General features: G+C 51.2%; 1 protein-coding gene and 2 long non-coding RNA genes across 4 annotated transcripts in view; 2 read left to right on the forward strand and 1 right to left on the reverse strand.

Moving 5' to 3' along the window:
- The window catches only part of CHSY1 (chondroitin sulfate synthase 1), a 66,671-nt gene that overhangs the window by 26,091 nt on the left and 13,347 nt on the right, over positions 1-27,233 (forward strand). The window lies entirely within an intron of this gene.
- Positions 340-2,738, reverse strand: LOC310904674. Its single transcript, XR_014588521.1, has 3 exons — positions 2,616-2,738; positions 1,718-2,176; positions 340-1,588 (listed from the first exon to the last, which is right to left on the reverse strand). It is a non-coding gene; the product is annotated as an uncharacterized lncRNA (long non-coding RNA).
- On the forward strand, positions 2,702-21,117 carry LOC310904673. 2 transcript variants are annotated; one of them, XR_014588519.1, is made up of 3 exons: positions 2,702-2,760; positions 4,280-5,214; positions 5,367-21,117. It is a non-coding gene; the product is annotated as an uncharacterized lncRNA (long non-coding RNA). The 2 variants fall into 2 exon arrangements; XR_014588520.1 differs by lacking the exon at positions 2,702-2,760 and adding an exon at positions 3,005-3,145.

Below are 27,233 nucleotides of genomic sequence, written 5' to 3' on the forward strand. Positions count from 1 at the left end.
GACACCCGAAAATTCAAGTACTGGCACAGAAAGCACGTGCAGGGCTGCCCGCAGACCGAGGTGGGTGGGCGCTGGCACCCAGGGGGTCCTCGCCCTGCTTTTCAGATGAGTTACTTCTGAACAGGACATCTCCTAAGGCTGGAGATGGCTGGCATTTCCCTCTGGTGGAAATGGCACGCGACTTGATCAGGTAGCAAGGTTGTGCTGGTTTACGTCAGCTAAAAGTTAGGCTTAGACATCTTGCGTGTGGCTGTCAAGTACCCCAAGAAAACAGTGAGGTCTAAAGGATGGTTTTGTTCAGGATTTCATTCAAGCAAATGGAGTCCCTTCTTCAAAAGCTTGCAAGACTGCATCTGAGTTGCAGTGAGCTCAACTTCATGGGACTCCAAAGGCATTATTACAGCTTCTGTAATTATCCAAAATAGCTGTTCTGTACATGAGACTGGCAGGACTTTAAAGCCCGGTGTCTTGGGCTTCTGCAGGACTGGGCTCCAGCACTGACTCTCCCATTATCTAGCTGGGAATCTCCCTTGGAAATGCGCAAAGCCCATCATAAATATTGTGCGTGGGGTCGGGTGACAAGCTGCAGGACATCTGATTTTATTAATTATATAGGATCTGCTCTTGGTAGTAGACGTCAATAATGTCTTGCATTGACTGTGACTTGGGAAGGACTTACAGAGCAAATTCAGTGCTCAGAGAGGTAGGAGAAGCAATTTCATTATGGGTTACCTGTTCTGCCTGCTGTTCCCATCAGCAGGGGAGAGCTAAGCACTGCCGTGGCACCGTTAGGATATCAGACTTGGTGTTTGGAGGTTAAATTAAATGGGGGAAAAGGAATGAGAAGTTACAGCTGTGGAAAATACTCTTACGTAGATAAAACCACTGAAGTTACTCTGTACATTAATAAACATCGTTGCTTATAAAAAGCACATGTAATATAAAAGTCTCCAAGATGACAGTAACTTGACAAATACAATCCTGCAAGCCCTAGGTAAATACATTGATGAGATTTTCCACATCGTTTGCCATGCGTTCATTCAGACATGCAAATAATGAACCTTGTTTCCGCAGTGCAGGAAGTATTTGTGAAGTGCAAGCATCTCTGATTTGTATCCGCATTGTACTGCCGGTTTGAACACACACCTACCCTCTGAAAGCCCTTTTTTTTTTTTTACGGTTACACTATCTCTAACTGCAAATAATCCAGTTCCTCTGATCAATTTTAATTATTTTTGCACTTGTTGCTCAATAAATGTTGATATTCCGAGAACTGCAGTCATTTTTCCATTGTCTAGGCAGCAGTTTGGCAGAGCCAAATAATCAGTTATGATCACTGTCGATTTTTAAGCGCGTGAGATGTTGTAAGGCAGGTGTAAGTGAAAATCCAGCTACGGTCCGTACAGTCGTCCTGAACACCTGACTGCCTTGGTGCTTACACAATTAAAGACAGTAGCAGGTATCCCGTGCACATTATCATGTAAGCTGAGATTTCAAATGCTCGAGTTGTGTAGTGGGCATTAACTGTCTGCACGGACGCCAGAAATACCCCGCTGGTGAAGTGCTGGGCTCTGCTGTGGGCTCTGACCTATAAATGGGAAAAGTAACGGAGAAAGCAATTATGCAGTAAGATTGAAATTTCCGGAAGGGAGTGAAGCAGAGTGGTTTTGTAATAGGAGAGAGTGGTGGGACTTCAGGTCATGTCTGCAAACTTTACCTTTCTCCTCCCTTGTACTCTTCAGGGAGAGCCTAAGGCTTCCTCTCTGCCAGCCCTGTAAAATGCTGGTTCTGGACATTTTGTGCATCTCAGCCCCTCGTTCAGTGACGTTTCTTCCTGATTCACTGGGAAGATCTGTTTTTCCCCTATAAATTGTAGCTGAATAACGTCTTTGCCTCGGAACAGAAGGGAACACCTCGTTTTCACGGTTAACCTGTCCCTTCTCGTTTGGATTACCGCTCTGCAAATATTTGTCATCGTTTGAGTCGATCATCCCTTGGCTCCTAACGCCCTTACTGCTCCCTTCATCCATCCGCCCGGGTTCTGCCACACATCGGGGCAGCTCGTTGCTCTGCTGGGTCCTTCCCCAGCCCTTCCAGCTGTATGGGGCAGCAGGAACATCATCTGCTTTGGGGCTGCGCGGTGTTGTGGAGGACGTATGGCTTTAGCTGCTTGGCCCTGGAGGTGGGGATGCCATTAACACATAGAATCACAGAATCACTGAGGTTGGAAGAGATCTTCAAGATCATATGGTCCACCCTACCACCAATGTCACCCCCTAAACCATGTCCCCAAGCACCAGGCCCAACCTTTCCTTGAACACCCCCAGGGACAGTGACTCCACCACCGCCCTGGGCAACCCGTCCCAATGCCTGACCGCTCTTTCAGAGAAGAAATGTCTCCTCATTTCCAACCTGAACCTCCCCTGGCACAACGTGAGGCCATTCCCTCAGTCCTATCACCAGTTATCTGTGAGAAGAGGCCGACCCCAGCTCCCCACCCCTTCCTTTCAGGCAGCCGCACAGAGCAATAAGGCCTGCCCTGAGCCTCCTCTTCCCCAGACCAAACACCCCCGGTTCCCTCAGCGTTCTTGCTGTGCTCCCCCTTCTCTTCCCACCTGCCCCGTCCTTTACGGTGCTCCAAAGGGCACTGCGACAGCGGGAGAACATCTGAACAACGCAACGTGAAGCCAGGAGCTCTTTAAAGCTGATGAGTTAATGTCCTTTCGTAACGAGCTGTGGCCTGGGGCTAACTGCACGCAGGTGGGGAAGGAGGAGAGACATCTGCTTTTGCTACTGATGTCTGATGATTTAAGAACAGCGTCTAGGTCGTTCGTCTTTCCGATGCTCAATCACTGGGACGAGTAAGGCCCCTTAAAGGCTTTGTTGAGGTTGGGGCGCCCGACCTGGCGCTGCTTTCTGGCCTCCCTTGGGTGGCAGCGTGAGGCCAGGGGGTGCCCCCGTGGGCAGCACCGGCTGCACCTGGACAGGCTCTTGGAGCTCCCCGGAGCAACACCAACACCAATGTGGCTTTCGACAGAGGCAAAAGCTGTTGTGATTTGAGCACTCCTCTAGCAGTTAAGGATTTTCCGAGAGTTTTGTGGGTGCTTGGATGTCAGGATGTCACTTTTTTTTTTTTTTTCAGAAGGTAAGGAGCACATCTCTGTGGAGTGCTTTTCTGCCTCTGAATCTGTACCAAACACCTCGTTTTTAGAGCTGGAAGCATTTCTGAGGAGGACAGACTGGTGTTGGTTCCAGGACTGACTTAGTCTGGTTGTGTAGTGGGTTTTGGTTTGTTTCTCTGTACGATAAGGGGAGGATTTGGCAGCTCATCATATCTGTTAAACTGCTGTTAGAGAAGCGAATATTTAAGCTGAAGGCTTTCTTTGCTCAAAACTGGTTTTGAAAGGTGAACAGCTTAGGAGTTCATAGAAAGCCTTGGGTTGGAAGGGACCTTAAAGGTCATCTGGTTCCAAGCCCTTAAAAAGTTGTGTCCCCCTAAAGAGCTGTGTCCTAAAAATTTGTTGCTAATAATGATTTTTGTGGTTGGAACGTATTTTTATAGTATTGAATTGATTATGTCCTTCTTACTTTGCCTGCAACCTTTAAAATAAATGGCATTAGTTTGTCTTGTAAAAAGGTAAAAAAGCAAAAAAAATAATAATCACAAATACTTGCAGTCCCATAGGCTTCTGAAAATGCTGGAGCTTTAAGGACAGAACGAAACGACTCCTTAGCCTTTTTTCCATCCAGGATTATAGCTCCTGCAACAGAATCAGGCATGAAAAGGGATCATTGCGGTAATGCTTGGTCTCTTCTCTATCTTAAGCGCAAAGATAAGCATGTTTATGCTTGAACATGACGACACTACGGAAAATAATTGCTGATCTGATTAGCTCGATTGAGTTGGAGCTCGGCTTCCTGTGCTTTATGGGTGTTCCTCTGCCCGGGGCGGCGGGGGAAGGCTGCGCTGCCGAGGCTCCTGCCTCATTCCCATTCTGCAGCAAGCCGGAGGATCGGACAAGTTGGGGCAGCAGACAAAAGGCAGGCCCGCAACGCTCCGCTCTGCGTGGCAGGCCAGCAAGTTTGGGTGTTTGAGTAAACGGGGAGCTGGAAGTCATAAAAGCTGAGCAGGACGGACTTCTGAATATCTTTAGGAAAACGCATGTGCTTTTTTTTTTTCCCCCTTTTAAAATGTTTCTTGGTTTTGTTGTTGTTTTGTCTGATTTTTTTTCCATGCTAAAATGGATTTTTATTTTCACCTCTTTTTCTTTTAATCCAGGCACTCAGAAAACCTGAAATTGAAATTGGCTTGTATTGATGGCTAGATAGAGCTGAGCAGCAGACAACTGGAATTTCTCTCTCAGAAAGCAAGTATTCAGTTAAATCAGTAAATCCCCCTATGACACTTTAATCCTAAGCCAGAGCGTGAAGTCTCATGCAATGAAACAAATGTCCACACCATTAAGGAGGACTCTCAGAAGCCTCTTTTAGCTGCTGGAAACGAAGCCATGCTAACATGCTGTTCGTTCCCTAAATGTTTCCCAGTTGTAAGCCGTAATGGGCAAACACATTACCTTTCAGCACAGCTGTGATTAAAAACGGCAGGATTGCTAAGCCGTCCGCGTGCGGAACTCCCCGAGAACGCGCGGCGGTGCGATGTGATGTCTTCCCTCTCTTCTTAACTTCTGCCACAGCTGAAACGCAAAGCTTGGGGCAGCGAAGGGCTACGCAGAGCACTGAACACCCGAGTGTGTTTCATTACAGGAGCCTTTTTTTTCCATTCCACCCTTGGACTCCCGCTGCTACAAATAATTGTTCCAGTGGGTGCTTCGGTCAAAGCAAGTGCTCAAAAATGTCTCTGTAGGGTCAAGCTTAGGAAAATCACTCGTTCTTTATCTGGGCTCTGTATTGCAAGTAGCGGTGTGGTGGGTAGAGTTTGTTCTCAGTGTATTCAGCCTGCAAGACCACCGCATAAAAGGCTAAAACGTGATGGAAGGAGCTGTGTTTGCTTGATCAGATGCCATCTGCTTATCGTCAGGCTCATCTGGAGCCCCGTTTCCTCTGCAGGTCGGTTCCAGGTGTGTGTGTGTTCGGTCTGCAGACACCGCTGCCCTCTCATGCTGAGCTATTCCCTCATCTCTTGCCTTGTGCTCTCTGCTCTGCCTGTACTTGCCCGTTGCCTGTCACCTTACTTTTGTACTGTAAATTTTGGAGGTCAGAGAGAGGTTGGGGTTTTTTTAGTATTATTTTTTGTTGCTCCACATTCACTTTGTTACCAAGCCTGATGGGTTCTCACCTGGGGTAAGAGAGAGCCTTAAGCCATCCCCAGCCTATAAATTATAAACAGAATTGTCTTTAACTTGCAGATTTTGAGCAACTCTTTCTCGGAGTAGCACTGGAGGTGGTGATGAGGGCTGAGGTTGGTTGTCTGACAAGTGTGAAGTTCTCACGGCTGTCTGGCGAGGCTGCCTGCTTCCTGCAAAGTCCTCCTTGTACAGCTGGCTCCGACTCTGGGGTAGTAACGTATCTTTTGACATGTTCTTCTTTTTCTTTCCCTTTATTTTTTTGTATTTGGTGTCGCTCTTCTCTGACTCCAGCACGTGATCTCAGGTCCTCCCCGCAGACAACGAAGTCAGCCTTGGGCAGCAGCCTTTCCTCTGATTTTTATTTTTATTTTTATTTTTATTTTTATTTTTATTTTTATTTTTATTTTTATTTTTATTTTTATTGGCAAATCCTTGCTCAGAACCTGTTTTGGAGCCTCGGCCTTGTCTTTTAGTTTTACTCTTCGGAAGGGATTGTTCATAAAATGCTGGGGACACTCATATGGATCCGTCCCAAAAGTGTTGCATGCTACAGAAATGTCAAATTATTCCAGACACTTACCGGGAAAAAAAACCTTTGGAAATAGAAATGTCCATAATAGGGTATGTGCACAGAGATCCCTGCAGGGTGTGTGTTTCAGAGACACTTGTCTCTGCTGTTAATACCAGAGCAAAAGACCACAGGCATCTATTTAAGGTTTTTTTTTTTTCATTATTATTATGGGGTAGAGAAAAAAATAATATGGTTTAATATAATTACGAAATTCCAGTCAAATGCAGAATTGACCTCTCATTTAGGTGCCGGATTAGCCGGTCAGTCCTCATTTTGGACTTGCTTTTTGCTCCCCTTTTTAAGGGAGGAGTAGGGAAGCTGCTGTTTAAAACTTCTCAGTCTTTTATTTATGGTTCTCTTCCAAGCCTTTAACAGCAACGAGTCGTGGTGCAGCTTGGCTTTATCCAGCACACGCTCCCGCTGCGCTTCTTCGCCCTTGCTGTTCAGTCCTCCCGAAAGGTGCCTGTGGGTAAGGAGTCCCCGAGTTCAGCCCCTCCGAAGGACGCCTGCCATCGGAGGTGTCACTTCCTAGAGCCACATCTGCGAGAGCTTCGCCCCGTTGCGGGGGCCGGCCCTCCCCGCTGGCGCGCAGTCGGGCCGGGTGCCTCCCTGGGCAGCCGCCTGCCTCCGGCTTGGAAGCCGAAGCTGCCGCTTGGCAGGGAGACCGGGCTCGCTTCTGAGAACTGCATGGGTGTGAGACCAGACGCGAGGACGGGCGCAGTTCTGGCTTTCCTCCCCTGTCCCTCAGCTGTAGCTTGCCGTGGTCTCCGCTCCTCCTCCTGAGAAGTCACGGAAGCCAGCTGTCAGTGCTGCCGGTGTTTTTTCTCCTCCCCGTCTCGCAGCTCGAGCTATCCAGCCGTGCCCTGTTGGCAGGGATCTCCTGACACTGCTGTCATTTGGCTTCTCGGGGTAAAGTGACCAAATCCTAGGATTAATTTTCCAGGAGGGTGTATCAGCATGTCTTTGATGGGAGCTGTAACGTGCATCCCTACCCGTTGAAAGTGACATTGGTGAAGAACCTCGTGAGCATCTATCTCCTGGCTAGCAGCAGGAGGCTGTGAGGCAGCCTCCAGCTGCTCTTGCTGCTGGCAAGATCCCAGCAACTCGAATGGCCCCGGTGGCCGCTCATCCACCTCCTTTAAGAGACTTTGCAGTGTATCCAAAGTGGTTCATTTAGAAAACCAGGCTGGCCTGCTGAGACGTTCGCAGCCTCGAGCGCATCTCAGCTCTGCAGCGCTTGCAGAGAGAGAGTCTGAAGGAACGAGCATCTTCTGCACCGCTGAGCTGAGCGGTGCTTGGCGGCCCCCTACATGAGCAGCTTAGGGCTTGGGGCTCCTCTAGGCCAGGAGGTGCTGGTGCAGGACGCCGGGATGGAGGTTACGGTGTGGGACAGGGAAGCAGAGGTCAGTGAGAGATGACGCTGTATGCTTCCCATGCACAGATTTGAGTTTTCTCATTGTATAAAAAAAAAAAGACTTGCAAACCATTTGGTACATTCCAGTGCATTCTCCGAAGGTGTATTCGTCATCTAACAAAGCAATTTTGAAGCCTTGACAGTTTGAGGATACAAATGAAGTGAGATTTGGAGGAGGAGCAGCCAACTCTCCTAATTTTTCTGATATTATTTAGTCTGAGCAGAAAGGTTTTCAGGCCAACAGCCTGTCTTCAGGCTGGAAAAGGCAACTTAGATGCCGAAAGCTTGTCAGTCTCTTCACCCCCCCCCGCCCCTCCGCTCCTTGTTTGTATCAGTTGGTCTAATAAAAGATCTTACATCTCCTGAAAAATGTTTCCTCGCTAAACATTTAAACATACTGGCTTGGATTTGTCAAAACTGTCTAGGCGAATTAGGCGGGTTTCCATAACACTCCTGAATGGCGTCTAGAATCAGGAGGATGGATTTGGAAACACCGTTCAACTTTTAAAAAGTGGGTGGTAAAGCGTGATGGACAATACAGCAGCCTTTAATGTTTTAGTTATTGAAAGCCAGCGTCTCTTTAAACAGTCCTGCAGCAGATGTTTGCTCTGCTTTTCTGCCTTTTAATGCAGCTGGGCTTTTCGGTTACTGGAGCCTCTGCTGCTTTATCATCCAGCGTTAACTGCAGCTCTTGTTACGCCTTCCTGCAGAAATCCTTGCTTTATTTATTTATGGCCACCTAACTCACCCAGCTCTCTACTTTCCATTAGATAACCGCGCGTTCCCGTCCTTTGGAAGCACTGGAACCAGGGCTCGGCCCCCAGCTCCTAATGTAACACGGCACAAGTTGCTCGCCTGCTTTACGAGGTGGCGTGCCCTGGTTGGCACTCGGTGCCAGCAGACTTGATAATCCCTCCAGAGCAGATACAGCAATAAAACATCTCCCGAAGTCCCGCGGGCGTGCTGCAGGGGAGGTGAGTGCAGCCTCCAGCATTGATCCGTCCCCGTGTCACTGGCAGGGAGAAGCACTGTGCCGAGGTGTCACGCACATGCAAATCACGTGAAACGCTCCCGTTCTTGGCTATTGGTTTTTTAATATTAGCTGGCAATTCATATTCTTGACCACCGTTTCTCAAGTACTTCTGCAGGTGAGTCTTGAGTGCTTTCTTGATGACTGTGAAGCCATTAACATTCTCCTGACAAGTTCTGCCCTTCACAAGAAAATGTGTTTGGTCGTATTCACCACGTGCAGGGAAGGGAGAAAGCAGGGAGGTTATTGCAGTTCTGGGTTTGTTCCTTTCCGTGAATGCACTGCAGAGAATTAAGCACGCTGCGAGGAGCTGCTTCTCGCTCTTGCTGCGCTGCTTTTTTATACCAACAAGCAATGTTTGTCAAACTGACGCTGTACCAGAATCTGCAGAGGATGAGGCAGCTCAGCTGATTTTTTTTTTCCTTTTTTTTTTTAAACTGCTGAACGAAGGCATGTATTAGTTGGATCTGGCTCTCCAGTATTTGTAAAAGTCTGCCTCTCAAGCACACGGTGGTCCGCTTTTAAGTGGCATTACTGCCTTTTAAAATTATGCTGAAACTTTTGCAACCCGTTGACAGATCTGAGTTTTTTTTTTTTTTTTTTTTTCTAACCGTGGGTAATTACAGGCTCACAAATCCTGGCTCCTGTGGGCGCGTTGCAGCGCAGGCTGCAGGGCGGTGTACAAGCAGCGGCCGCAGCGGGAAGGTAGGCGACACGAAGGGGCTGTGGTTGTCGCAGGCATCTGCAGGATCAGCCCTGCACCTGATGCACTTACAGTCCGTCTGGGGGCTGCTGTGCTGCTCTGAAATGCCCCGACTCGTTCCGCAGAGCCCAGGCCTGCATCGTGCCATCAGGGGAAGCGCCACGCCGCTGCAGCGAGCGGCTCTACAAAAGGGTTTGTGCTTGGGAAGTCAGGAAGTTGGGGCAGCCGATTTTTTGTTGTGCTGCGTGCGCAGGCTTTTTAGGTGCTGTTGCTGTCAGAGAACCGTCTAGGTTGGGAAAGACCTTCAAGGTGAGTGAGTCCAGGTGTTTGGTAGAATTGGTTTTAGTCGTACATCTCTTGTACATAGTGGATTTGTTCAGTCCCCATATCCTGTAGAAGCACACGTAAAAATCGCTGCCCCATTGGCTTCCAGTTCCACATGGGCTTACAGGTTAAATACAAAGACTGTGCCCAGCATCTCTGGGAAAAATATAAATTCAGTAGATTGAACTCAGTGGGGCAAATGCCTGTCTGAAGATAGAAGCTAACAGGTTCTCCCCAAAGGTGCTCATTCTCTTAGGCACGTAGACAGCAGGGAGTTTTTTCATGGGAATTGGAGAGCAGGGGCCTTCTGGCTGCGAGGTCTTTCCTGTGAAATCATCTTGTGGTTTTGGGAGAGGACAGAGGGCTCAGCCTGCAGCTTCTGAGCCTCTTGACCCGGAGGGATGGGTAGGACCGTCGCTCCTCCTCTGCAGAGGCAAGTTTCTCTTTCTGCTTGGATAGCTTTTTTTATTTTTCGAGCCCCTGAACTTCTCAGAAAGAAACGACTGTAGGAGTGCAGTGGAAATGGCAAATGTAATGGTTTCTAAAACAGACAAGCGTCTCATTTCTTCACATCCTACCCTCTGTGGAGGTTTCCTGCTGGTACTGTTGATGACATTTATAGCTGTTGCTAACAGGGGAAGGGCAAAAAAAAAAAGAGACTTGTTATTTTTGCTGTCATAGCAGTACTCAGAGCACCAACTTTAGGAAATTGGAGCTGGAGAGCGCTCTTATTAGCTATTAGTCTTCCCGTCCTTTCCAGGCATGCTCCCCCAAACTTCTGTGCAGCATTCTGTGACGTGAAGTTTTGAAGCGTTTGGTTATTGGCATTAACTGCACTAAGCGATTTAAATGCTCTTATCTCCGTAAGAGCCCCAAATCTTACTTCTCTCCTCGAGCAAGCTGCCTGACAGCCACCGTGCGGGTTCCAGAATTCAGATTGCCTCGACGATGCCAGGGACAAGGAAGCGTTCGCCTTCGGTTGGGAGCTGGAAGGAACGAGGTGTGCTGCTCCCTGGCCTGGCCTTTAATATCCAAACGCTGCTTAAGGGCGTTCTCCCCTTCTGAGCTGCCTGTGAGAGTGCTGTGCTCGTCCCCCACAGGAGAGGTATTCCCAAACGTTTCAGATGATGGGAGAAGGAGCCTGGAAGAGCTGGGACAGACCGGTGGGGCAGGGAGTAAGTGTGCAAAGTTGAGAAACGCAGCATTTGGTGCACGGTTCTCTTTAAAAGAAAAAAAAAAAAAGGAGAATTGGCAGGGAAACAAAGGCTGAAGATCACAGCTCTTGCATGGAGTGGTGTTGAAATCTGCAAGCTCTCTTGAAATAACGGGCTTTAGAGGGAGGCTTGTTCTAGCATCAAACCCCCCATCTTCCTGATGGCCGGGCATCTCGCGTGGCTCTCATTTTCAGTCACCCGTTGCCGTGTCACAGCACTTGGGTAGGATTTCGTTACACGGAAAGCTGTTGCTTTTCCCTGCATCTTGGCTTAAAGAGAGCTACAAGAAATGGAGATCTGGGCAGAGCCACGTGCGTGGGGCTCTGCAGGGCTGGCGCAGACGTTCCTGCACGCGCCCCCGGCGCTTTCGGCATCGCTGCAGAGGGCACAGCATCCCTCCAGGCTCCGGCTCCTGTGGCACTGTGAGGTTTATGAGGTTTACTGTTCAGAAGGCACCGTTCAGGCGTGCTGTGAAGCAGTGGTCCAGAGCGGAAGGCTGATGTTTCTAATCTCTTTAAAATCCGGTTTGAAATTCGGCCCCGCGCCTCCCTGCTTGTCGGGACTTGGTGCGGGGCCAAACTTTGTCTTTACTCAGAACAGCCCTGCCGAATTTGGAAGTGAACTTCGGAGCACCTCGGTCCCCCATCGTTTCTGTAGCTCACTTGAGAGTGCTCTTTATCGATGGCATTTATTTCTTAAAATCTGTAGTGAAGGCGGTGCTGGAGACTTGCAGAAACCTAGGGGGGCTTTGCTGTTACCTTGAAAAGGTGTCTGGGGGATCAAGTGCTTCTGGGTTGGAGCTTGCTTTGTCTTCCAGACAACACAGTTTCCTCAGGGGTCTCAAAGGTACAAAAGTCCTTCTTTTTTTTTCATTGTTTGGTTTTAAATGGCAGTTGCTAGCTGTCTTTTTTTAATGATTTTTAAATTACCATTAGTGTGTTGCGGTGGCAAACTGTTAGCACTTTTTCCCTCGTGATTTCTTCCCAAGTCCTTGCTTTGTTCATGCCTTAAATATTAATGTAAGGATTAATTCCTATGGTAACGCCGTGAAAGTCTTTCTGGGTAATTATTAAAGGTAATACCTCTGTTTTTTTCACTGTGCTACTCCTGAACTTCTCCCTAATCTCCTTTGAGTGAAACGGAAGGTTGCTGCCGAGACCCTCCCAGGATGAGGGGGTGGGGGAAGTAGTGGCCCAGCTTGAAAATTCGGTTCTTGCCAGTTTTCAGCCCAAATCCTTCCAGCACTACGAAGGAAGAATGATCGATTTTGCTGTGTGGACACAGAGGAATAATTTCTGTGTTTGAGCTTTACAAGGATTTATTGGCATGCAGTTACAAGATGTTAAGGCTTTGACAGAGGGAACTTTTATTGAAAGGAAAAGGAGAGTGTGGTAGCTTGTTTGGCTTCCCTTCCCAATTACATTTCGGTAAAATTAACTTGATTTCCTCTTCCCCTTTTAATTATGTTACACATGCAGCTGGAAATCAAATAATAGACATGTGCAACTCAATGTCACCCCTGGGATAGCTGCTCCTGGATTTCCTGTCTCGGCCAGCGTGGTGCTCTGCGCTCCAGCTGAAGGAGCCCAGCAGCTCAGTCGCAGCAGCTCGTGCCTTAAATCTTCTGTGCCCTCAAGTTGAGATATCTTGGGAAGAAACGCGGCTGTGCTGCTCTCTGGATTTACTGACCGGTGTAGCAGAAGGGCTGCTGCCTCGCCCCAGTATTACAGTTTGTCTGGGAGCAGAGAGTTTGTGTCTTTTTGTGCAGAGAGAACGCAGATCTCAACTGGGACAATTTTAAAGCTGCTTGAGGTTGTTGGGTTTTTTATATGAGGTGTCAAGCTTTGGTTTGACTGGCCCACTCCTGGTTACCTCGCTGTTGCCTTTAAGTCCGAACGCAAGAATTGCAGTGCTAGCACTATCACTGCCTGCTGATTTACAGTATTTCCTCATTGCGCTCCTTGCGGTTCAAGGTCTGCTTAATTACACTGATTACAACGTTACGCCGATGTTCTTATCCTTATCTGGTCTGAGCTTTGTCCTCTCGGGGCTTTTGCACCTGCACTTGGACTCAGTCCCATGCCAGGCTCCCCAGCATGAGACGTGGATGTACTGCACTGAGTCCCGTGATGGGTACCAAGAAAGGTGGTGGCGCCCGGGGACTTGGACAAGAGGCGACGGGCCAAAGGGACGGACGTGAAATTGTGTGTAGAAACAGCTAGGTTGGAAAAGACCTTCAAGATTTAAACAGTAGAGAAAACATCTTTATTGCGAGGGTGGTCAGACGCTGGAACAGGTTGTCCGGAGAGGCCGGGCAGTCTCCATCCTTGGAGGCATGGTCCTGAGCTGTTCAGGTGGCTCTCCCCGAGCAGGATTGCCAGAGGTGCCTCCCAGCCCCGTGCCGTTACACTTAACGAGGCTTCTCAACCGCCTTTGGGGTGGGAGTTGGCCATGTGCTAACGCCACTGGAGGACGCAATCCTTTGTGCAACCCTTTTGCAACCGACGGTCTGCTGCCGGTTGGATGCGTGAATGCAACGCCAGTTGAAGTTGCTCACACGCATCTAGGAGAACGAGTCCAAGTGACGTGCCCGTAAAATATTTGAGACTTGGGGCTGTTGGCTACAAATTGGGCAACGCGTTCAAGTGGGGGTTGCGCGCGGTAAACCTCTGCGTCAGGCGAGGGCAGGGAACCCTTGCAGTGCTAATGGCCTGGTAAATGTTTTCAGCACATTGGACGGGCTGCATCTCGACACACACTTGTTACTGTGTGTATTGTGCTATGCGTAATAAACTGAAACAAATAACGTGGCTGCCAGCCATATGTTCCCTGTCGTTGACTTAGCGCGGCCGAGATTTTCACAAGAGATCGAAACCTTCGGCTTCAGTCATCCCTGTTCGTGCCAAGAGAAATCGCGCTTGTTCTTGGGGCTGGTGGTCTGGAGATGGAGGCTGCGGCGCTGCAAGTTCCAGGTCTGTTCCTTCCCAGCACCGTTACGTGCACGACCTTTCCTCGCCAGGCTGCGACTTTTGCATGTTCTGCACCAAAAAGCATCGTGTGAGGCTGGTAAAGCTGATAGTCTGCAAATGGACATCGCCCGTTCGTGGAGAGTGACCCAAATCCTGCCTTGATTAATTTTAAATATTGCCTCAAAAGCTTTCACACGTTGCTAGAGCAGTACCCAAGGAGCTGTTGCTACCATTCGGGCAAAATTACAGCCTGCAGTAAATGGGGCTGATTGTGGGAACTGCCTTTCTGGTACAGACGCATCAGGATAACAAGCAGCTTGATGGGTGACTTTCCTTTCTGGCCTCCTGCGGTGCTTTGAAAGCCTGGGTGGTCACTTGCAGCGTCAGCATCTTCCTTTAAAAAACAGAAAAAGGAGAGGAAAAAAAAAAAAAGAACTTTTAAACAGCTGTCAGTCCAAGAGGCCATAAACGAGAACAAAGCACTCGCAGCGAGACGTGGCGGTTCAGCGCCCGGGCCGGTGCGCGGGAGTCCTCAGAGGTGACGTCCAGAGGGCACGGGGGTGAGTTTGGAGTCACAACACGTCCCTTGGGGGCACGCATCCAGCGCCACGTGTCCCGAGCAGCACCGGGGTCGGCGGTGTAAGGCCGACACCGGGATTTTGCCTTCTGGGGCTTGAGCCTCCCCCAAAGACTGCGTTTAGCCTGCTGGGGAAAGAGGTGCTTTCCCCACCTCCATCCCTTCTTTAATCTTTCCGGCTCTGAGCTCCCCTGGTGTCGGGGAGCAGATTCACGTGTGCATCCCTGCCTCGACAACCCTTTGCAGGACGCCAGCTGAAGTCAGTGAGCTGAAAATGGGGGATGTGGGGTATGGCTGGGTGGGCAAGGGGTCCCGCGGGGCTCACCTCGACGGGGCGGCGCTGGGGCTCGGTGCCCGAGCCTGAGGTCAGGCGCTAAGCAGATAAAACCATGATTTCTGGAGCAGAGTGCTCCTATTTTAGTTTTGGGGGTTCACCCCTCCTTTCCCAGCGCATTCAGCATTGGTATGGAAAAGTGGCTCTTTGCATCCCCCTTAAGGTGAGCAGCTGTTCTCAGAAGGCCTCCAGCGCTGCTTTTCTTTCTTTTCCTAAAGGAATGGGACCTCCGAGGAAGACCAGGGCTTCGCTTGCAAAATCTGATCGTTTAAGTGGTTTTCGGGGGTGCCGTGTTTTGTCTTGTGTTGGTTAAATGCCTGTCAACGGGGGAGAAAAGCGCTATGGATTAAAGCGTCCTGGTTTTCTCTGGTTACATAGGGGCTGATTTGCATATAGTGTAAAGGTAAAAACGCTCCAAATTGAACTATTTGTAATCCTTAGGCCTTAAATACATTTTAATACCTTTACAGTTTGTCTTAAGCGGGAAACAATAGAGCTTTGGGCAAGGCGTACGTGTTAATATTGTCACAGTAATTTTGCATCTCTAATGGCTTCCTGGCAGTGCACTGAAAACCACACCTTGCAGGCAGGGAAGGGCTGTGTTACCCAGCCTTTGTGCACGTATCTGCCTAGTTATCTCTCTTTAAATGGGGAACGTGGATCACAGAGGAGGAACGCGTGCCGTAGGATATCAGTAGAGGGTTTAGTTTGGGGGTTTGGTTTCCTTAATCTACCCAAGCAGCCAGGCCAGCAGGAGTGAAGTCTGTATCCCCTTCTGCTTGGCGCTGGTGAGGTGCACCTAAAATATTATCTTAAAATATTATCTTCTGAGCTCAGCAGGGTCATGGATGAGCTGGAGAGGGCTTAGCAGAAGGCCACTGAGGTGACCAGAGAGCCACGAGTCACAGATATCCTCCAAGGAGAAGCCGAGGGTGCTGGACTTGTGTCCTCAGGTGAGGGAGATGCCGTGGGCTCATCCGCCAGCCGCCTCCGGCCCTTTGAAGGGCAGCCGGGAAGATGGAACCAAACTTGTGGCGGAGCAGCGGGGAGCAGCATCCCCAAATTGCAGCTCGGGAGGCTCGGAGCTGTGCCGGGAGCCCCACGTCAGGCAGGGGGGTGGGCGATGGATCCCCCGGAGCTCCCTCATCATCCTGGCTTCTGGAGCCCCGCGCTGAGCTCGCTCAGACGTCGGGGTGAGGCGTGCAGCAGCTGTCCACCCCTGTGGTCTCGAGGCAAACAAAACCCGGTGTGGCGAGCCTGAATGTGGCTTCGTTCCCGTTTATTCCGAGTGACTAATGCCGCCGGGAGGTGGGAGGGAGGCATCGGACGGGGAACATCTGGGTTGTCGCTGCCTGGCCAGATCGCCTCCAGACCGTCCTCCTCGGCCACTTGCACCTCTTTAGGCTGACTGGGGAGGTAAAAGGATTTTTCTGATCCTGATCTGCAAGAATGTCAGGCAGGATCTGGTGCGTGAAGGATTAAAGCGAGACAGGGTCCCTGGGCTTGCCTGCAACGGGACAGCTTTAGGATGTCGTTATCTGCGTTGAATTTTTAGGCAGGAGGTGGCGAGGAAAGGAAACAGATCTTGTTTTCACGTGCAGTGTAGATACTCCATTGCAGCCCTGGCAAAAATTCCTGCCTCGTGAGTGATATTTAATTAGACCCTGTGTAGTGCTGCTAGGCAGAAGCTCTTCTGTGTGTGTGAGGGACCAATTTTAGCTTAACAGACGTGTGTGTTTTGCATGTGTTAGACCATTTTTAGCTTAACAGCCAGGCATATTTCTCGGTACCCCAGCGGTACATGGGACAACCTCCATGGTGAGAAGAAAATCTTTGCTAAGCACGGGTTTTTGCCCTCTTGGGGTCCTGCTTGGGGTGCAGCAGTTCCGTTTGGGGTCACTCAGACCCCAAATCGGTGGGAGATGCCTGCCTTCCTCCCTGGGCCGGGGCAGACCCGCAGCTGCTCCTCTCCTTTCGTCCCACGGGGTCAACTCCTCCCTCGCAGGGTCTGACCAGTTCTCATCACCTTCAGCAGGAGCTTGCCGTGCCCTGTGGGAGCAAGCAGGCCCGGAACAGATCCTGCTTCCCTTGGGATTTCCCAATTTAAGGCTCTGCAAATGCTCGTAAGACCTTCCTGCACCCGAAATGACCCAGTAGAGCAACGCTGGCAGTGCCCTCGTGCTTTGGCTGCGTTTCAGACCGGCTGGCTCAACCCTCTCCATCTAGTCCTCGTGGCTTCTGGAGGCTCATTTTTAGAAAGTGCGAGCGCGGAGAGCCATCTGTCTGGCTTGCTCGACAGATTATGTCCAAGATTTTCGGTAGCTTAGCTATGACCACTGTCTTACTTCCTTCTGTCTGAAGGATGGCCGCCAGATTGAGAAGGAGCACGCATCAGAGCACTGACGCACATCGAGGGAAATCCGGGAGCTGTCTGCTTGGAACAGCTGCTTGCCCTTCTTTTTTTCTTTTTTTTTTTTTTTTTGAAAGAAACTAGGAAAAAAAAAAGGACAAAATTGAGCAACAGCGTGGGATGCTCGAGCCACCAGCACATAGACTGATCGTCTCCACCGGCTTCGTAATCAGCCGTTTGATAAGGAGTTAGGGCAGTGCCTGGGAGCTGGGAACGGTTTTGGGATGTCCTAGTTTGTGAGGAGCTGCGCACGGGGGCCAATTCCTCACAATAACAGTTGGTCAGAATTCGAGACTTCCAAATCAGGGAGGGACGAAAGGAAACGTACTCGGGAGCTGAATTTGTTAGTATTGTGAAGTGGAAAAAATGCGCTCAGCATGCTTTTAATTGCAAGTACTGCATTTTAATGGGTTTCATCCAGCTCGTGTTGCCCAAGAGGATCATGTCCACTGCAGAGAATCCTGTTTCTTCGCAGTACAAATTCCCTGTCTCGGTTAGCGTTGGAGGGGTGCTTTCAGGCCTAAAATAAGCTTGCCAGCTGTGCCTGGCTTCGAGCTTGTGCGTTTGAGGATTTGGGAAGGCGCCGGCTCCTTGCGAGCCTCCGTGCGCCACTGCCCCGTGAGCCCTGTGCATCTCCCCGCGCTGCTCAGAGGGGAGGGCCATAAAAAATCCTGTAAAATCCCATTTAAGGTGGGCAGGCAGCAGAAAGCACAGGGCGATGAGAAGGTGCCGGTGAGATCCTTCCGTGCCGCAGCGAGGGCTGCGCAGCGGGGAGAAGCAGAAGGAAGGAGCAGCGAAGCCCCGCTGCTGGCGGACAGCGTGGCGCCGCGTTGGAGTGCGGGTGTCTGTGTCGGGGTGCCAAAACCGTGTCCCCTTTGCACGGCGAGTCGACCTCAGAAGTGTGAAACGGGTCCTCTCGACCTGTGCTTGCGTGTGAGCACGGGCTGGAGCACGCCGGTGAGCCGAGCGCTCGGCATTGCATCCCGGCGTTAAGGCAAGGGGGACGACAAAGCCCCCGCAGTTTCTTTCCCCCCCCCCTCCCGGTTTCTTCTCCCCCGCCACGTGGCTTTGCTCGGGCAGTTGTGGAAATACCCGCCCGCGAGCGTGAGCACTTGCGCTGCACTTGTTTACAAAGAAAAAAGGAAATCGCTCCCTTCTCATCAGCCTCTCATTTCTGCCTTCTGCCTCATCGTAGATTAATTATTGCCAGTGGTTATCGGAAAGGTTAAAGGAGAGGCATCTGCAGAGCCTGTAATAAAGCTGTAGGGGGGTGATAGAGGAACAAACTCCGATCACCCTGGCTGGGCGTCGTGCTGGGTCGCTGTGGGTGCAGCAGGATCCCCGTCCTTCGGCACAGACCTCCTGCTGAGCTGGTGCTGGGGGAGGCTCTGGGGGCGAGCTCGAGTCCTCCTTAGCAGTTTGTGGAGTAAATCGCTCTAGGAATTGCCCGTGCAGCTTCTTGCTGTGTCGAAGGGGCACTTGCCGAAGCATTTTGTGGATGGGAGTGCTTGAAGTGATGCTCAGCAAGGAAATAGCGCAGCAGGGAGCTTCCCAGGGGGTGGTGGTGCAGAGGCACATGTCTGCCATACTTACAGTCTCTGAAATGCAGCTTGTCTGTGTTCTCGCATGTGTGCTCTGAAGGGCTTGTAGCCCTGCACGTTGGCATCTCAACTTCCTGAGAGTGTAAATTCTCAGCAGCTCTGGCTTCCAGAAAAATACCAGATGAGCAGTCTAGACGGAGGTGCCGGAGGATTTCCCTCCGAACAGGAACCCAGCAGAAGCTAGAAACCGGAGCGAGTCTCGATGGGAGAGGACAGGGCCTGGGCCTCTTCTTTTCTTTTTTCTTTTTTTTCCTTTTCGTACTGTAGTTAGCTGGCAGTCCACCCAAAACCAGTTGGCTGTATTAATTCTTCCTAAGTGAAAGCTTTACATGGGTGTAACTCTTTCTTTTCTTTGGCAGCCAAAGCATTTTTATTTCCAAAGGCAGAGGGATAGAGCAGAAAAGTCTGTATGGTTTTTTTTTTTCTTTTGGTGCCATTTCTAGGTAACGGAGCTTCAGCTAACTCAGAACTTACGAACATTTCAAGTGGAGTTTAAAAAAAGAAATGGGGGAAAAGGGACACAAATGCAAACCGGGAATATGGGGCAAGGGCAACGCTGAGCTTGGCCGAGCGGTGGGAGGTGTCTTCATAACGCGCGAGAGGAGGCACATTTCACAACTTCCAAGGGCACCCTTGTTGTATAGCACCCGTTAACCCCAAAGTCGTGTTGCTGCCAGATAGGGATCTGCCAAAGCCCTCTGTGGGGTTAGGAAGCCTTAGGGCCAGCTATCAGTATGTTACGACAGAAAAAACGTGCATCAGTTGTCAGGTTTCCTGCATCAGGGAGTCAGTTCGTGATGGAGGGGGCGTAGGAGAAGCTCTCGCAGCGTGGGGAGGATGCTGGGTGGAAATCGGCACCAGTGGGAACCCCGGATCCCAACAGACACGGAGCTGTTGCTGCTCCGTGCTCCGGGTAGGGCTGGAGGAACCGGCAGGGACAGGATAATGCTGCAGGTCCCGGTGTGTTGGGAGCTGGAAAAGAAGTTCAGAGTGCGGGGGAATGGGGAGCATCGCAGGAGGTGCTGGATCGGTGCGGGCTCAGGATCGACACCGACCCTGCAGGAAGCCGCTCGGGTGCCGTGTGAAAGCCTCGAGTCCCAAGGCAGGGCCGGGGCAGCCCGCCGCACCCCAGGAGGGGACAGGTCGGTCTGGGCTGTTAAAAACCTGTTAAAAACAGCCCCGCGCGGGGAGAAACCTCTGGGTGTGCAAGCTCTCACGTGGAAATCAAAAATGCGCTCCAAGAGCTGCGGTGTCCTGCACCTCTGCTGTTCCCCCTGCAAACATCCAGCGGCTCAGCAGGATGCTTCCTCGTGGTGCTGAGCCTCTGAGCAGAGCCAGGCAGCTCTGAGCAGGGAGGTGCTGTGCTCGGCCTGGAAATCCCATGACTTTTTAAAGCACCCCGAGCTGTTTGAGCACAGGGGCCCTTCCCGGCCTCGACGTCCCCGGGAGTTGCGGTGGCTTTCGGCAGGGGTGGCGTGGGTGGTCGGCGAGCTGCAGGGAGGAGAGCCCAGTTCGGGGAGCCCGAATGCTTGAGGAGAAATAATTGTCCCTAATCTGCCAGCAGATCTAGCGAGGCAGAGGACAGCTCATCACCGCGTTAACACAAACGGGCTTTCTAACGGAAACGGAGCTGATGGATGCCTTCTAATTATTCCCTCGTGTTGCGCGTGTTAGAGAGCCAGCCTGAAAGCTCTGCCCAGAATTCAGAGCCTTAATTTCTTTGACCTTTCCACTGATGAAGACGCAAGGCTCTGTGAATTGCAGTCATCTCCGTTAATTCCTCTATTGTTCTGCGGCTGCAAACGAGCCTGTCCTTCCGCACGCCCCGGCCGGGAGGTGCGTTTTTGGGGACGCTGAGCCGCTCCGTGCCGGGGGCTCGTCCTCCAGGCAGGTCGGGTAAAGGAGCCGGGGGGCCTGGAGCTGGGGTTTTCGTTAAATATACTGATGTGGGGGGCTTCTCTCCCTTTGCACGTCTTTCTCTAGAAATGAGCACTTCTGGCAGAGGGGTTTCTGATGGAGGTGCCACCTCGGGCACACCTGCTTCGACGCAGCGCGGTGTGTTTCGGAGAGCGTATCTCAAGGGGGTGTAATGCTCCAGCGTCGCCCTCTTGGCTGAAAAACGCTCTTAATCAGCCCGAAACCCCACTGAAAGCACTCGTGTGATTTCCCCTCGTTTATCAGGGAGACCTTTATCCCCGGCTGGCTTTCATCTTTTAATGAAGAAAAGCTTCAGCTGCCGGTGCCGGCGAGCACCCCGGTGCCACGTGCGTCGCCCTCGCTCCGTGAATCACCGGTGGGTGCAGCCGTCATTTTTGGTAACTAGGAGGCAGACGAAATTGCTGGTTATGATTTGATGTCTTGCCCACAGCACAGCAAGCAAAAGGGATGAATTAGAGACAGGAATAGTAGCACAGCCTTCTTTGTTTTTTTTTCTTTGTGTGTGCGAGAAACCTCAAAGCACATAATAAACTATTGCCATTTTGATTACCCAAAAAAAAAAAAAAAGAAGCTGAATGCGGAGATAAAATAAGAAAACCTCAAGTATAATGGTTTTGCCAGTAATATAAATACACCCCAGAACAAAAGGCTGCAGAGCTTTTTTTATATCTTGTGTTCAGTACACTGGATTGAAGAGAAAATTGGCCGCAGGGTGTTTTTAAGCCCGCACCTCGCTTGCAGGTCCTTGCAGTCCAGCGCCGCTCCCTGACTCCAGCAAACAAAGAGCCATAAATTCCAGGACCAAAGAGCTCCTTGGGGCTGTTCTGCGCTGGTGGGACTTGTTTGAACCCTTATAAATACGCGGCACTGACATCGGCACTTGAAGTAAAGCTGCTCATCTCCTTTCTGTATGAGGAGTGTATCCTCGGCCGCAGCCAGGGATCTGCCTCCTTCCCTCAGCCCTTCCCTTGCCCCGACCCCAACCTGCTGCTCCCCGCTTCTCGAGGCTCGTCCCGCTCTCCGCTGAGCTTCCTGGGGCTCTGCAAGAGGACAGAAAGAGAACAGCAATCACACAGGATGCCCTTTTTCCTCTGGACGCTGCGTTTTGATGGCAGCTAGCTGAGTTTCGGTGCACCGCACCGACTCACGTTCTCGCTGCGTGCCTCCTGCTAGCAAAGTGATTTTTTTTTTCATCCTCTTGCTCCCACACCCAAAGGTGTGGGAGCGCGGTGCCTTTCTAGCGTTACTGGGAGGTGGTGGGGAGCTAAACCCGGGTCAGCCTGCCCTATCTGCTGCTCTTCCAGGACCAAAGCAGGATTTCTTTGGGCTCCAGCAGCGGCGGAGCCGTGCGGCACAGCACCATGCCTCTCGGGGACATCTGCACCAGCTGCTGTGCTCCACCCAGGGTAAATGGCTGCGGAAAGCAAAACGCTGCTTAATCCCAAATCCCTTCTTGTGCCCACAGCTTCACTCGGAGCTCCTTTGTGGCCGAGGCTCGCGTTGCTCCAAACTCGTGTCATTACCCCAGCGGCATAAAATGTGCAGCCGGACATGCGGGTGCCTGGAGGAATATTGTGTCCCCGCAGGTTCGCCCGTCCACGTTGATGGGGAGGCTGCGGCTGCTCGCTGCCGGTTCTTGGCAGCGTTTAAGCTTGCTGGCTTCACAGAGCCTCTGACGATGGTTTTTCCACGAGGTGCAGCACACGGCCATGCCCAGGGCTGGCTGCTGCCGTGCCGCCGCTCCTTCGGAGCTGGGATGCTCGTGGCTGGCATGGCCGCTGTGCTCCCCGCAGCAGGGCACCGCGCCACAGCCCCGCAGGCTCCAAACCCGCTTTTTTTTTTCCGTGCAGAGCACGAGGAATGGGAAAAGCAGGCAGGGCTTGTGCCACAGCGGCAGCTTGCAGTGCACTGAGCCGTGGCCCCTCCTCAACTTGGCTCGTTTCGTCCTGCATGTACTGTGGGCTGTCGCGTCTCAGCCGGGTATCTCTGTTAACTGAAGGGTTTCAGCCTGGTCTCATTTTGCTCAGGAGAGAGGAGAGAGAGGCTCATTTCTGAGCTCCTCCAGGGCTGGTCGGTTAGGTGAGAGGTTCTTAAGTGTACCCCAAAGAGAGGCGTGTCCCACGCTGCAGAAGAGCACCCTGCAGGAAGGATTTATTCTGCCATCTGCCCTGGGACAGGAATTACTCCTGACACCAGCGCTGACCTCCAGCACGACCCAGAGGAGAGGACAGTGCCTTGTATCAGTTCAGCATCTGCAGCCGCCGCCCCTTGGGCAGCAAAGGCTGATTCTGCTCAGAGGTGGGAAAACGGCACGCTCCTAACGGTGCTTCAGCGGAACAGTGACACGCAGCAGCCTCGCTCTGCTTTATGGACCAGGGAGCACTTGAAATGGAATCAGTCTTGCAGCCCCGTTAAAACCGTGCCAAAACACTTTTCAGACTGGGTAAATATTAGCAGCGGGCTGACGAGGGTTGCTTGCAGGCTGCCATCTCGAGCGTCAGCCACCTTGGGCAGGGAGACCTGCGGGGGCGCCTGGCCAAAATTTGGGAGGCTCCTTCTCTCCTGGGATGGGGCAGGAGCCGGCGGTCAGGTCCCCAAGGACACAAGGGGCCCTGTATTTAACACGGGCCCTGCTTAAGCCACTCTGGAAGTCTGTGTTCCCGGTTCTTTTCTCGTCCAGGATGAGGCTGCCAAGGCTTCGAATGCTTTAATTACCATGCTGTAATTCCATCTGCGACCTTAATGAAGGTGATGTCTTGAGGGGCGATCTGCTCTCGTCCTCCTTTTGCGCACCGTGGGCTGACACCCAAATGTTTGCGTTTTTGGCGTTCCCGATTTTTGGGTTTCTCTCTTAAAACGAGAAGAGACTGTGTGAAAATCAAAGGAAGTACAGTAAGTCGTGAACGCAGTCAGGGCAGAACTTGCACAGCTGCCAAAATGAGGTTCAGATATTTTACTGGGTGATACAAAATGAATGTTTAATTCATCGTGCATAACACTTTAAATAAATATCACTTGGCCACCACCTAATGAGGATACGTTTGACCGTTGACACCTCGTATTCTGGATGTCGTCTCTCCGGCTAGTTTTTACAGCAGTCCGTGCATTTTTGGGAAAATAACTTCCAAAATACAATTCATTCAATCGCGTCTAAGCCGGGTCTTCAGTTTTGTAACACCGCCTTTTAAAGCCTCGATTCAAATCGCTGCTTGAAGACAGCCTCCGGGATTAAAACCGGTTTTATAGGGCAGTAAACTGCAAATTCCGGTACCGGATGGCAGCAACGTACAGCTGCTGTGTGCTCGGAACTAAAGCCCTTGATGCTTGGCCTCCTTTTGCCTTTCTCCAGACACATTTGCCTATTGCCCCCGTCCCGCGCCATGCCCCGAGGAGTTTGCCCCGTGCTCAGCAAGGGAAGCTGTCCTTTAACTGGTGCTGAGCCTGACCTGCACAGAGGATTATTGTTTCCCTTACAAAATTGGGAAATATTATTGTTCAATAATTACTGTTTCCCTTAATGAACAGAGATGCCCATCTCCCTGCTTTTTGTCCGATACCCGGTTCATTTTTGGGACTACCTGGGCAGGGCAGGGAAGGGCTCGGCGTGCCCGCGGGAGGAAAGGGGACCTGCAGCAGTGCAACTGGGATTCGTGCGGTGCCCGCTGCAGTGGGTGGGGACAACCCCTCTGCTTTTATCAGCAGGGGCTGTTTGTAGCCATGCTTTTTATTTTCTTTTTGAGATTTCGGTCTGTAATCCCAGCTAACCTTCGGCTTGCGGCTATCTGGGCACAGTGACTTACCAAGGCGCTGTCACGTCGCAACCGTGCCCTTTTTCTGGCGAGATAAGGAAAGGTGAGAGGAAGGGAGGGGCCGAGCGTGCTCCAGCAGCTTTTCCTCAAGCCCCAGGTTTGTGTCTGCGGGGGGACCCAGGCAGTGCCGACGGCTCCCGGGGGATTTCGCCCTGCTGCCCGCATGGCCGCGCGCCTCAGGGCTGCCCTGCAGCGGGGCCGTGGCTCTCCCCCAGCTCCTGGATGGGACACGCTGCCGGGAAAACCTGCTCCAGGAGCTCCGTGCACCACTTCCCCCAAGTCTTTCTGCTGCTTGTGTCGGTGCCAGGGCTTAAACATCAGGGAAACCAGAATGTTTGCGCTGTGAGCTAATCTGCTCTTTAAAGATGGTAGATAATGTAATAAAATAGCTCAGCGGTGCCTTGCAATTACCTTGCACATTTCGTCATGCTTCTAAAATTTTTGTCTCCTGAAATTGGGACTGTATTTTTAGTTCAGTGCAAGCAAAAATGTCTGGCCAAGAACCTGATATAGTTCCTAGGAAAATGGAAATATTCCTTTAAATGTCTTCCAGAGCTGTGGGTTTCCTCTGAGCATTAAACTCCATTCGTTAGGTCCTGATTACATACTTGGGTCTGGGCTATATACGGCTTGGATTTACAGTTCTTTCTATGGACAGTTTGAGCTCTTCCTTGCTTTTTTAAAAACCAAAACACAACTTAGGCCTTTATTTTAGCAGGACGTAAGCATACTTGTTTAGTGGGCAAGAGAATAAAGATTAGATTTCTTTCGTTTGCTGCCGAGGGTTACGGTTTATTATCATTTTTTTCTTCGTGGCTATTACGAAAAAATTCACACGTGGAAAACCCAAACGTCACGGCGGGATAAGGGCTTTGGTAGCTTCCAAGGGAGGAAGGGTAGTAAAGAGCAGTGGAGTGCCTTTGGATTTGACTTCGTTCGGCAATTACACGAGCTGGTGCGGCTCTTACAGACCTGCAGCGCGGTGAGTTCCCCCGGGGCTCTGCCCGTCGTTCTGCAGCTCTCAGGCCACAAACTGTTATCAGTTGCATTAACGCGAAGCAAAACGGGAGCGGAGCAGACGGGCTCAGTTCCTGATGTCCTTTCCAGACCGTTCCCAGTCTCAGCACCACGTGGGAGCTGCCTGCAGGATGAGGATCGGGAGGGTGCTTTGGCTAGGGTGGGGTTATTATATTTTTCATGTGTGCTTTTTGACGTTGTGGGGTCGTTTTACTTTTCCCGGTGTATTTTAGCCCTTAGACAAAAGCTGGATGCTCATCCTCGCTGCCAGAGGACACTGCTTTGTGTAACGGGGAGGCAACGGGCACCAAAGGCACCGCGCCTCCTGGCTGGGGCCGCGTCGCTCCAGTTCCAGCCGTAAATCCCTCTTAGGAATCCTACAGGTGGGAAATCCCAGACTGCAAGAACAGGCATAAAGCAGTGAACAGCACAGCAGCTCCTGTAAATCACGCCTGCCTGTTGTCTCCTCACCATCCCACGTCGGGCAGGGAAGAATCCTTCCCGATTTAGCGGATTTAGTGGAGTTTGTATACGATTTCTGTCGATGTGCTTCAAATTAGTCTTGGTGCTTTGTTTCCTAGGCTTCGTTAAGCTTGTGGTCTGACCGTTTTGTGATAGCCACTCCCAGCAGTTTACTGACTACTAGTTTTAATATCCGGATGTAGATTTTCTTCAATATCCTGCGATGCATTTTTCAGTGCTTTTCTGGATAAGGCTAATGCTAAACAGTCTGTGATGCAGCAGGCCCCCGAGCTACGTTTTAAGGTTAGCATAATGCTTTCCATCTTTCTTCTTTACGCAACGCGGACTGCTGTTGTGCTTCTTTTCGGGACATAAAGTACCCAAAAGGAGGGTCTTGCATAAGAAGGACTAGAAGATGACACAGCGGTGCTGCAAGCCTGCCTCTCCTGGTCAGTCACCGTGCCCTTTCCCTTCCACTCTCTCCCTGCATCTTTGCCCATCCTTTGCTCCTCTTTTTTTTTCCCATCTATGCGAAATATCATAACAGCGAACTGTTTCCATGGAGAGCAAAATGCCCTGGGGATCATCTCCGTATTCTTCTGGCTTAAAGTCCTGTAGAAACAAATGCAATACCCGAGGAAAGGAGAGATGCTGTCTTTTGACCGTTTGCTGGGGAAAAATATGGAACAGATTTGGCTCGATTTATTCACAGTGTTCCTGTAGTACTTCTGGATTAAGACACGGGAAGGTAGAAAGCAACTATTCCACAAATTAAGATGTCAAATTTCCCTCCAAGACAGAGGGATGTTTCTTGCTGGTGTCTATTCTAGACCAGGTGTAGATTCACCTTCTCAAAACAGAAAAAATCCTTCGGATATACTCCCGCTACATTAAAAATATAAAAGAAACCCATCCCCTTGGGCATTTGACAGGAGGCCAGCCCTCAGACGCCAGCTGAAGACAGGGAGACAGGTTTCTAACATCTGTTAGGGGTGGGTGGATTTTATTTGACTCTGGCGCTTGCATCAAGGCCAGGCAGAGGCACGGCGTGATGGGAATCACGGCCCGGCACCCACACCCTGCCCCGCTGGCACTTCGATTTAAAAACCCCACAAGCAGTGGTGGGGAGAACCACTACGAAGTGTGGGGCGAGGGTCCTGGGGTACGTGCTTGAGTCTTTCTGTAGTGTTCAAGGGAAAAATACCGATGATGCTGGATTTGGCAGCCCAAATCAGGATTTTGCTGAAGAGCATGTCCTTGCCAGGTGTCCTTGAGATCGTTTGTCCCACCCTGCCTCTCCAGGTGCCCCCGAGCCCTGCCAGGCGAGCTGCATGGACCGGAGCTGGGATTTTAGGACACAGCCACGCTGTCGGTGCCCACCTTGCTGCTTGCACGTGGTGCTGCCCCGGGGCCGTGTCAGCAGGATGTGCCCAGCCGCCGGCCGAGCCCGTGTGCCGAAGCGCTTTGGCAGCAGGCAGGGGATGAGCAGCACGCCTGTTTGCTCGCCGGCGTCACCTCAGAGCCCTTCTTAGCTCCAGCTCGAAACCGCACCGA

This window comes from Anser anser (assembly GCF_964211835.1).
Source record: "Anser anser genome assembly, chromosome: 10".
Taxonomy (NCBI): domain Eukaryota; kingdom Metazoa; phylum Chordata; class Aves; order Anseriformes; family Anatidae; genus Anser; species Anser anser.